At 34.2% G+C, this 12,735-nt stretch overlaps 1 pseudogene; it reads left to right on the forward strand.

Moving 5' to 3' along the window:
- The window catches only part of LOC144364799 (transport and Golgi organization protein 1 homolog), a 150,034-nt pseudogene extending 139,247 nt beyond the window's left edge, over window positions 1-10,787 (forward strand).
- The last annotated feature ends 1,948 nt before the right edge of the window (window positions 10,788-12,735 follow it).

Here is a 12,735-nt window from a genome sequence, read left to right on the forward strand (position 1 = left end):
AATAAAAACTTCAAAAAGGAATAATATTTACTTATTGATGGTACAAGTTTTGGACTTGAGTATCTCAGATGTTCACACTAAAAATTGAACTGTGGAAAGGATTTTAGGAGTTACGATTACAGAAGTACTTGTTTGTAGTATATATTTATATATTAATCTTCTCAGTGTGGAGCTAGTTATTTTTTGGAAGTTCATTTGAAATTTTTAATCCACAAAAATACTTGAATTCTCTAAAAATAGTTTTTTTGTGTGTCAGATTTTATTTGTTTGCACCTGATTTATTAACAAGATATATATATATATATATATATATATATATATATATATATATATACAGACCTTCTTATAGACTTAACTACAGACCTTCTTATAGACTTAACTACAGACCTTCTTATAGACTTAACTATTTTTAGGTATTTTGACTTCTGTTGCCTAATTAATGCATTAAATATTGAAACCTTTCCATTAACTTTTCTAAAATTCTGTGATCTCCAAGCGACCTTTTTAGAATCTCAAATTTTTGTTCAGGCCAGTTCTAAATGCCTGGCCTGTTTCAAAGAAACATTTCTCATTTTATCACTTTTTTTTTCAAAAGAACACTTGTTTTCTCTGTCCCTACAAGTAATATGAATGACCTAAATGGCAATTAATTTTCTTTGTAATGCAGTTAAATTGTAGCACTATTTTCCTCAACTCCTCCAAAATTCATTCAGTCATCATCTGTGGTTTGTACTCTTTTTTTCTCATTCCCAGGTACTATGTTAGTTCATGCCTGTGTCATCTTTTCTGTTTCTAACCTAGGTCATCTGTCTTCATTCTCCATTATTTATATTTTTATATAATTTATTTCAAATTCTTAGTAATTTTCTCTATAGCCACTTGAGTGGACTTTCTAAAATATAAGTCTGTCCATGTCAATATGTGCCTGTGGTTTATGAAGAATTTGCTTTCTATTTGATGACCTGTTCTTTTTTTCTTCCTTGTATCTTTTTAATAGTTTAAATATTTTTAATTATTTTCCTCATCACCTGTATAAGCTTGATGTAATCATAAATTATAATGGAATTATAATTATATAATTATAATTATAATTTTATTCATCTTCTCATAATTTAAAGGCCTTGGTATATATTCTGGATTTAATAAAAACCTGATAGAGATTAATAGGTTTATTACTTGTTTTTATGGGCTTTAAGTAGCTCCTGAATCAGATAACTGTTGTGGCATCATATGTTAGTACTTCATATACTGTGAACTCCACAAGACATTCATTCAATTTATACACATATTTAAAGTTTCTGTAGTTCTGCATTCTACACTGTTGGTTTCTTATTTGAAATTATTTTCATTCTATTTGAACATTGTCCTTTAATGATAGATTTGATTAGTGTATCAAAGTAGTACAAGGATAAACAGAGAATAGTATTTTATCCACTAAATATTGCTACCTTTATAATCTGTATTAGGTTGACATGAACTTCATGATTAGAGTTAAAACCAGTTTCCATTTTTAAAGGATCTTTCTTTTGGCTACTGAATTTTGACTGTTACTTAGTTTTAGCAATTTGAAAATATCCAATTAATTACCATCTGTTTTAATTTAAGGAGTCCATTATCATTGTTGTTTGGTCTTATCTCCCTCCCCTAGTTCCTGTAGTCATTTCTCTCTTTTTTTAACAGTTGTATTGGGAAGTGCCTAGGTGTAGTTTTCCCCACCCCACCCACTTTTTCCTCTTGCAGTTATGTTGCTTGGGACCATTAAACATTTCTTGAATTTTCGAGTCTTTTTCTAAATGTTGATTTTACCTCATTCTCTCTTCTGATTATAATAATGCATATTAGAATTTGATTTCCCCTGCCTCCTACATTCTGGATTTACTTCTTCTGGATATTTTCTTCTGACCTGTCTTAAAAGCGGTAGGATTTATTTTACTTCCCAAATCTGATGTTAAAATCATTCATTGAGTTTAGGATTTTAAAAAGTTCAGGGTTTAAAATATTATTTTAGTTGTAGATGGACATAATATTTTATTTTATTTTTTATAGGATTTTTTTAAGAGAGAGAGAAAGATAATTTTAATATTTATTTTTTAGTTTTTGGCGGACACAACATCTTTGTTTGTATGTGGTGCTGAGGATTGAACCCGGGCTGCACACATGCCAGACGAGCACCTTACTGCTTGAGCCACATCCGCAGCCCGACACAATATTTTATTTATTTTATGTGGTGTTGAGGACTGATCCCAGTGCCCCACACATGTGGGGCACGTGCTTCACCACTGAGCCACAACCCCAGTCCTATTTCAGTACTACAGCTCAAACCCAGGACCTTGAGCCATGTGCTCTACTATTGAGCTACCTCCCCAGACTCCTTGCTCTTTCTCATAAGGGACTAGTGTCTTACTGCTTTCCAAGCTATCTTTAATCTCATCATTCTGCCTCTGCCTCCAAGTATCTTCAACTGTATGTAGATCACCACACCCAACTATTTCTTGGTTTTATAGTTTCTAATCCTTTGACAAAATTCATAATCTTTTTTTTCCTCTTTTGTGGTGCTGGGGTTTGAACTCAGAGCCTTGTGCATGCAAGACAGCACTCTACCAACTAAACTATATTCCCAGACCTGAAATTCATAATCTTGACTTTACTTTTTTGACTATATAAAGCACAGTGATTTTAAAACATGTGCGGTTAACCCCATTAGGTGGTTTCCTTTTCTGTGGGATTTTTTCTCACAGAATTTTGTCTTATGGAGTGCCTGGTCAGTTTTGATTGGCTAACATTGTTGTGATAATTATACATGAAATTTGAGGACTAAGATGAAGTTATCTTCTTATAGAAAAGTGTTGAGGTTACTTGAGTAAGATTGTCACTTCAAACTTAGTCAGCAATTAAGATAATTCAAAAATGACTTGTCTTTTCAATGTTTCAGTATTGTTACTTTTGGATTTTTTGCCTGTTCATCACTTAAGTGTGCAGTACTTTCTAATCTAAACTCAAAGGCTAGGGCTTTTATTAAGGGTCCCTTTATTTGTAGCCCCAAACACTTCTTTTTTCCTCTAAGCCCAGGAATTTGATGAAGGCTTAGTTCAGACTCATTATATCTTTGTGTTATCTTCAATATGTGGGTAAACCTAGGAGAAAAGTACCTTAAAGTGCCAGCTTTACTTGTAATTCTGAGATTCCTTTTTCTAATGGATCTTGGCCACATACATATATCTTCACTGCCTTTTTAGCTTGTATCCTTTCAAACACAATTTTATATTCTTATAAAGATGTTTTGATTGTTGTTAGTGCTCTCAGACTAACTCTTTGGTAATTGGAAACAAAATTCTCTCTGTCCTTCAAGATTCAGTTTTCTCCATATTCCTTCTTAAGCCAGTGGGGAAAATTATTATATTCCTTTAGGCGTCATTTATACCTGAAACAGTGAGCTCTTTTATTCTTTAGCATCTTACAAGGTAACTAGTATATTATAGCCACTCATAAAATACTTGCTGAAGAATTAAATGAGAAGCTATATAAGAATATATAATCCCCTTTTTCTATTTGGTATCAATAATTCTTTTTTACTATAGTTCTTCTGATTTATGGAAAATTAAGTTTCAAGTTAATTATCTTTTGAATTGGAACTATGGCTAAAGTAGTACAAGGATAGCAGAAAATAGTATTTTTAAAATCATTAAATGTGGCTACCTTTGTCTCAGTAGATGAACATCTTGAGTTTCATGATCAGAGTTAAAACTTGTCAGTAGATAATACTCTGATCGTGGGTCAGTTTGGCTTCTTTTTCTGGTTGACAGACATTATCAAAACTCAGATTTGTCTTTTTGCTTAATTGCAATTCTTTTGAAATATATATCTAAAGTGTGAAAAATGTTCTGTGGCTAATTGCATAGCTAAAAGACATATTCTAGAAGATTTTTTCTTTGATTGACTATATCTTTATTATGGTACCAGTCTTGGATTGAGAAAAGAGTTCCTCCATGACAAAGATATACTTAGTGTCCTACCCATGGCAGAAACGAGAAAAGAATTATCCCTTGCTTTATCCTAATATGTTTAATTATGTTTGGTTTATCAGTCCTGATCTTCCACATTGAAGTAAAGTGAGTTTTTATTATCTTACACACAGGAGACTTGCCCTTGGGGCACATGTTGTTTTCACATTTATTTTATTTACTGGTAAATAGAGAATTAAGAGGAAAAATTAGAAAATGTAAGTGATTTGCCAGAGTTTGATTTACGAAATTGCAGGTTTGAATTCCTATTTTATGTGCCTAAGCATTTTATAGAATTGTGGGAAGTGATATTCACAGAGAGAAACTTTTGATTTGATAACTGGCTTTATTTTAGGAAAGTGAGCCAAGAAGAATATGAGAGACTAGAAAAAGAGCAGCAGCTGTCAGCTGCAGATGAAAAGGTGGTTTCCGCTGTACAGGAAGTTAAAAATTACAAGTGAGTTCAGTTTCTAAAGGAGGGTGTCAATGTCTAATAAACTAGTGGTGGCTTTCTTTTTTAATCTTTTTTTACATTATGTAGATAGAAGAAAATAGCATGGAAGTATAAATAACGAGAGGATATGAATACATTCAATTCACACAGGAGAAAAAATAAATTTCAACTTTACAAATGAAAAATGTTAACAAAAATTTACTTATACCCAATGGGCAAGACCATAGGGAACTTGGTCAATGCAAACAGTTCTGGGGGTTTTGTATGTTGTAGTAATTCTTTAAGAAATCAGTTTGCTGTGTGATGTATCAAGACCCACAAAAGTGTGGCATTTGATAGACCTTGGAAATCTTTTATGGATAAAATTTGAAAAAAAGAAAAAAAGTTTTAAGGAGGAAGATATTTCTAGCAGAATTACTTGAGAACACACTGATGAACAGTTAAGGAAATTATAATTTATCATTCAGAATCTCTAGCAATTAAATGATAAAGAAGTTATTAGTATTGGGTCTTTATTTTATTTTATTTATTTATTTATTTATTTTTGGTGCTTTACTACTAAGCTACATCCTTAGACCTTTTTTTTTTTTTTTTACTTTGAGACAGGGTCTCAGTTGCATAGGTTCCCACTTAATTGCTGAGACTGACCTCGAACTTGTGATCCTCCTGCCTCAGCTTCCCAATCATTGGGATTACTGGCATGTGGCATTGCACCTGGCCTGTAGTATTAGTTTTGATCACACTGGATTCATATAACTATAGAAATGTTTTTCTTATGTATGATAAAGTCTTTAAAAGTATAGCTGATGGAATAAAGGGAAAATGGTCAGAAATGTTTCAAATGTTATTCAATTGTTGTAATTCTTAGGCGGAGAATTGAAGAGATGGAAGAAGCATTACAGAAAACCAAGCACTCGTTTAAGAACCAGGTAGTAATTAATACTGTCCTGTAGTTGCAGAATTTCTTGATATCTAATACAGACAACTATAGGCTATTATAATGAGTCCCTAAAAACATATTTTTTAATGTATTGTCTTTTTCAGATTGCTATGCATGAGAAGAAAGCTCATGATAATTGGGTAAGATTTTTTCCCCCTTTTCTTTATTTTGTGCATAGCCTACTGATACTGAATTTGAATATTTTCTCTTTAATAGCTCAAAGCTCGTTCTGCAGAAAGAGCTATAGCTGAAGAGAAAAGGGAAGTTGCTAATTTGAGACAGAAGTATGTGATTTTGGTATCTTCCTATATGTTTTATAGTGTTTTAAGGTTATGCTAGATATTATCTATGAAGGAATAGATTGCTGTTTCATAATTCAGTCCATTCTTTCTCAATATTCAAGACTATTGGAAATGACCCAAAAGATCGCAGTGCGTCAAGATGAACCCGGGATTGTAAAACCTATGCTGGGAAGACCAGATTTACAAAATCCTCCTCAGAGAGGTAGGGGGCACTTTGTAAAAGGAGCTATTTTATTTCTTGGTGCAGAATGTATGTAAATTACTTTTTATTTCTGTGTGTAATGGTTATGAAATAATCTGAATGATTTGCTAAAGCAGGAGGTGAGGGTTGGTGTCAGGGAGAAGGCTGCCTTAAAGTAGTAAGGTCTTTAGGTCCACTGAGCCATAATGGCTCTTTTGGTCCATCCCCCATGAGTGGTGGAGAATGTTCCCCTCCACTGACAGCAGAGCCAGCTGGGAGACCTCCTTCTGCTACTCTTAATCAAAAAGATATGCCTAGAAACGGATTTGGTGAGCATTCACATGTTGCTTTATAGTAAACTGCTTCAAGGTTTTTTTTTTCCCCTTTTGAATATTCTAATGAAAACATTGAATTTGGGCCTGTACAATATATAGAACATAATTTCTTACTTTATCTTAGTGAATGTTTTCTGGAAAATCTGTTCTAGAATAGAAAACATTTTTTTTTTTCCTGGAGGTCCCTGTATTGTTTTTTTCTTTTAAATTTTACACTGCGAAGTGTAAACCTTTATCTTTAAATTAAATCTCTATGGTGTTCCTTTCCCAAATATTATAAAAGTAGCCTTAAACTTTATGTAGCATACATATTTCCAACATGAAATACTGAATCTTATTTCAAATTCTAAATAGGACTGTAGTCTTGGTAAGATTGGAAGTCAGGTTATACAGACTAAAGAAAAGCCAGCCTACACATACTTTAAGTCTATAGCTTAAAGTTTAGGACCAGTACTTATTAATCTCCTGTTCTATCAACCCAAGGCAGTTCTTTATTTTACTTAAGTCTCTTCATAAATTGTGATTTATGTATTGGGCAACCCATTTAAAAAATATTTTTAATTGTAGATGGACATGATATCTTTATTTATTTTTTAAATGTGTGCTGAGAATCAAACCCAGTGCCTCACACATGCTAGGCAAACACTCTACAACTGAGCTATGACACCAACCCCTGGGCAACCCATTTTTCATGTTGCTTTCTAGTTATTGTTGAACCCTGACCTGTCCACCAGTGGTTTATTTCTTCTGAAAAATACATACAAAGGCTCTGATCTTTCTTTCCCAAGGTCAATGGATGGACCTTTACCTCGTACTGGTCTTCTGAGGCATCTGGGAAACCCGTTGCCTCTGGTAAAGGGACCAAGTAATTTCAAAGAATCTGTAATTGTGGATGGAGGATTTTTATTCTTTTCATGTTAGAATAGTCTGAATCCATTCTTTGATCTCTAACAGACTCAGGATGTGGTCCAGCTCACATGAACAGCAGCTCCAAAAGTTCTTCTCCAGCTAAGGTGACGAATGAGGGCAAGGTAAGTTCTGTAGTTACTGTGAATCATGTGGTCATGCAGGAACATGTAGCTTTCCTACAGTACTTGCTCTTTGCTTTATCCTTCTTTGTGTTCTATTTGTACTATCCCATTTGTTTTTTAAAAAGCAAACTGTTCCCCAAGAACCTGAGACCCCCTCAGTCTCCACCCTTACTTCTTTGACTGAGCATCCAGTTGGAGTAAGTACTTAGAGGTTGAGAACTGAATTGGGTTTTATTCTGTGCATTTATGGGAAGGATATTCAGAACATGACACTGATCTTGTTTGCTTTAAACTGCATGCAATATTGAGCTTACTTTTCTCTTTAACTTGGGAATGTTGCTTAAGTGTGTACAACTATAATGAACTACAGAATGTGAAAAGTTATCACTCTAACTTTATATGGTGTTTTGTGTTGAATGTTCTAAGGCAAAGTAAATTCATTATAAATTATATAATTCATCATTTTTATTTTTGTTTGGAAGAATGTTATTTAAGAATTCCTCCATTTGTGCAAACCCTATTTTGAGTGATTTGAATTAGATTGGTATCAGATTTTCTGTGAAACAATGATCATCTGAAATGACCTCTTGAGCCAGTCCCAAGAAATGGTCTCATTTGTTCACATAAGTGTATTCTCTTGTAACTGTGTTGCTATTATATCTAGTAGGTCTTCTGCAGCTCTATAATAAAATAAATTTTTAATTGTTTAGTTTCAAACCCACTACTCATAGGAAATGATAAATCAATATCTCAAATGGTGTACAGTAAATGAAAGTAAATATTAAAGGCTTGTCTTCCTAATTTGTGTATATAGCACTGTGATGGAAAATACTTCTCAAGTTCCAGTGTACATATATTCCAGGAATATACATCTCTGGAGAAGTCTAAGGGCAGCTTAGATAAGACCCCAAACCCCTTTGTAGTAGAAGATTTAAAAGAGAGCAAAGACCCATTGTTAGAGAGGAATAGAGGTGGGAAAAGCATGGCTTGGAGGCAAACCTGGGATTGAGTTCTTTAATATGCAGTGTGGCCTTCAACAAATTATGATATCCCATTTGCTTTTGTTCCCTCTTATTTAAAACAAGACAGTCTACTTAAAGATCTCAGAGGTTGAATAATATATGAAAGACTTACTGAAGATATAGTAGAATAGTAGCTATTATTACATGAGTAGAGAATGGATTTTTCATTTTATTCTGTTCATTCTTAATATGGAAGTAATGAGCTATTGTGATGAAAGGGAAGTGATGGGGATGGGGGGACACCCTTTGAAATAGATTGTAGTGAATACAGCATGACATACTGGTCAGAAATCACCTCTGTTAATAACCCCTGCCAGTCCTCTTGCCTTTCCCTTTCCTGTGCAGATATAATCAGTAACAAACTGCTCCCTCTTGTGGCATCCTTCCAACTTCTGTAAGCTGTCAGTGGGAATACACAGGAGGGGTGGGTAGAGTTTTGTTGCACTGATGGTGTTCTCTGGACAGGTTTTGGGTTTTAGCTTTTATAGGTATTGGTACTTTGTCTTAATACATAGGAATTTTAAAACTTTTAACTGCTTTCAAATCTTAAATTACAGGTTCATATGGCTATGAAGGGGCCCCTTCCTTTCTCAGGGGTACCCTTCATGGGACCCCCGATGGGACGGCCTCCACCACCTCCCATTTGGTATGGACCGCCACTTCAGCTCGGTGGGCCTTTTGGGCCTCGGCCAATTCCTCCACCATTTGGTATGATGATCTGAACAGTAGTGATTGACTTATAAATCACATTCATCTTCCACTTCTATTGCTTGCTAAAACAGTTGGTTGCTATCTCAGGTCTTAACAATGAAAGGATAAAGCTGAGTACATTTTAACTTTTCCTCCAGTTTTCTGGGACATATGGGACACTACATAATCTTATACTGAGATAGACAATAGCTATCTCTCATAGACAAGGATAAGGGGCTATATACAGAAAAGCCAGAAATATTACTTCTGCAGATGTTTGTTGAAAATCTGTTGATATGCACTGCAATAGATGGAAAGGTGGATGAGACGCATGCCATAACTTAAAATTTTGTCACAGATATGAAAATCCTATAACATAAAGTTTGTAATCACCCATAATGGAAGCATAAGCAGTAGGTTATAGAATATAGAAAAGGAAAAGTCAAACCCTCCTTACCTTGAAAAAAGTCAGAGGGAAGTGTTAAAGAGGATTTAACAATTACCTAATAAATGTTCCTGGTTTAATTAGGTGGCTGTGGAAGGCCTTTTCCAGGAGGGCATGCGTGCACCTTGATTCTGATGGCATGTGTAAAGTCCATGCTGAAATACTTCATGAATTTTTAATGGATACAGTAATAGATAGTGAGATTTCCTTTTATCAAAATTTCTTTGATGTAGTAAAGTTCTTATTTCATAATCTATCATCTTGTCATGGTAATACTTCCAAATATAAATGGAGCTCTTGTGAGATAGAAATAATTCTGCAATTATATAGTAGGGAAAGAAAAAAGACAAGCCTGGAGCTAGGTAGAGCCATGTTAAATCCTTAATATGTTGCTTCATGGCTGGTTGGTCAAAGGCTATAACCTAAACTTGTTCCATCTCAGTTTGCCTCATCTGGCAAGTCAGGATGTTCACCAGCTGATGTTCTAGGCTTGGGAGAAATTAAAGACTATATTAACATACTTGAAATCACCCTAGTTCAGAAATTTCTGGTATTTACATAACTTCCTTTTTATTTTCCAGGTCCTGGTATGCGTCCACCAATAGGCTTCAGAGAATATGCACCAGGTGTTACACCTGGAAAATGGGATTTGCCTTTTGACCCTCGTGATTTTTTTCCAGGACCTGCACCAGCACCATTTAGACCTTTAGGCTCATTTGGCCCAAGAGAGTACTTCATTCCTGGTGCCCCATTACCACCTCCAACTCATGGTCCCCAAGACTATGGGCCACCACCTGCTGCAAAAGACTTAATGCCTTCAGGCTTTAAAGATGAAACTCCACCTAATTCTCAAGAGTAGTGAGGGCTGTTCACAGGCCTTAAAAACAGGGCCCATAAAATTAACCTCTGACACTTAGTCAGAGTTAAAGGATTATTGGCTTCAAAATATAAAAGTTTATTTTAAATGGTTTATGTTTTCAGAATGAAGCTGCCTTGGTGCAGTATACATTTTGAGCCAAAATATTTTCCCCCTAAATATCCCCCACTTAAGCTAGAGTATCCTTCCAATTTAAAAATGTGCAATAAGGAATACCTTTGTTTTAGTTAATGTAGCATATACAATTGCTAAATGATTTAGAATGTCATAATTATGGACATTTCCTGTGGAAATGCTTTAAGAACATGTATTTCCATTATCCTATTATTAGTGTATTCCAGTTGATAACAGAGAAATGGTGTTTTATAAGCTTGATATTTTTTCTCTTTCAATATCTGGTCGCAGAGACTGTTGGGCTAAAAATGTTTACTCAAAGATCATAAACATCATTTTCCTTCTTGCTGAAGTTCTTTGTTGTAATAGTTCATAAAAATTGTTTATTAATATTTCCCAAGTGTCTGTTGATTCATTGGATCGTCATGAGATTTTGTGCCATTGAGGAAGCATGTAAACGCACTCTCAGAACTGAAGATAGTGACTTGGCAGCATATTCCCTGTTGCTCACTGTTAAGGAGGCTGGACCTTGGTCAACTGTGGACTTCTACAGAGGATTTCTTTTACTTGTGAGAAGTCTTGTGGCTCTATTTTTGTAGCACATTCATGTACTTTTTTCTAACCACTGTCCATGTGAGAATGCTTTTCTGAGAATGAGTTTACATTAGTAGCAAGAGCTACTGCTTTTGCCATTATTGCATTGTAACAGTAAAATATAAGGTGGTATGTTGTGTCTATAAAAAATAAGGAAATTTCTTTTTAAAAATGTACACAACACACTCTTCTCTTTCCCATACCTTCCCACTGATTTTCAAGGAATATGATAAAAAAATTAGAAAAGTATAATCCTCTAAGAATGAATGAAACTCTAAGGCTTATAATGTCTTTACTCAGCAACTACGGGCTGAATTAAATTCTTTTTTTTTGATAGATACTCAAACATATTTTATTTAAAAAACAATTAAAGCAAGTCCTGGATCTGTAACTACTGTCTTTAAAACAATGTTTCTAAGAACTAGCTCTCCAGAACTGTAATTTTAATTACAGCAATTTTAACAGTACATTTTAAGAGGTTTAAGATTTAAATAAAATTATAAAAGCCTGATACTTTTGTTTACTGCTAGACCATATTCTTCCATTCTTTTAAATTCTAGAAAGTAATAGGATTGTTGAAACCTAGAACATAACATATCATTGTTTTTTTATGTCCCCTAAGTATTCTCAAAATAGGGGCAAAAGCTTCAGTGTGAAACAAAATCTCTGTGAAACAAAATCTCTAAACTACTGAAGATAACTCAGAATAAAAATGAATTCTTCCTAAAGGACTCAAATTCTATCTACATAACCTCCATTTAATATTAGAAGCAGCAGCTGTGTGTAAGAGGAAAACCATATAATAGCTTATGCCATTTTTAACCATGTAAAATAAAATTTAAGTCACAAACACATTTTGAATGTATCTTTCAACCTCTACAGGACACAAGGCAATGCTGAAGTTACTTAACTTCTAATTTTAAAATAGCATTTAAATAAAGGTGATGTCAGCTAGGAAGATAGATTTTCAAGAAAAGGCAGATTTATTATTTTATTCAAAGCAACAGTAGTTTTCCCTCTAAAGCCTTTTTTGTATTTATTCTATTAGTAAGTTATAATGCATTCTACGTAGTTTATCTGAGCAGTTCTGAACCCACCCATAGTTGCCTCTCCTTACATCCATCTGATTGATTGTACCACTTCTGTAGCAAAGCCCAAGGTAGCTGCCCATATACAGGTTGTGTAGAGAATACTGTCCCTTGATTCAAGTATACTTTTGTATCTCAAAAGTTTTAGAAGTCCTCTCCAGCAAGTTGTGTTTGAATTTAGTTACTAAAATCATTTCATTTGTGAAGCAGTAGTGTTTCAACCTGAAAGTATTATTGCTATAGTTGTAATTATTGTCCAGTAACTCATCTCCTCCCACACTAGAAAGTAAATTTAAACAACTAATTTGTGAGATACAGATTGCTTTGTGTTAACTGCTTCAAGATAAAATCACCTTTTTTTTGGGGGGGGGAGGTTTGGTCATTCAGGTCTGAATTAAAGGTAAGCTGATGACAATGTTCAATTTAAGTTTGTTTAATGCTGATGAAAGACATTCATACAAAGCATCCTCTTTTTTTTTTCATATAACCCCATTCTTTGGTGGAAGCTGGGGTTGTGGCTCAGTGGTAGAGTACTTGCCTAGCACAGGCAAGGCCCTGGGTTTAATCCTCAGCACCACATAAATAAATAGAGGTTAAAAAAAGCATTCTTATGTGAAGGATACTAAATGTTTCTTCATATAAATTATCACTTTGAGGGGCT

Source organism: Ictidomys tridecemlineatus, unplaced genomic scaffold (genome assembly GCF_052094955.1).
Source record: "Ictidomys tridecemlineatus isolate mIctTri1 unplaced genomic scaffold, mIctTri1.hap1 Scaffold_85, whole genome shotgun sequence".
In the NCBI taxonomy this organism is placed as follows: domain Eukaryota; kingdom Metazoa; phylum Chordata; class Mammalia; order Rodentia; family Sciuridae; genus Ictidomys; species Ictidomys tridecemlineatus.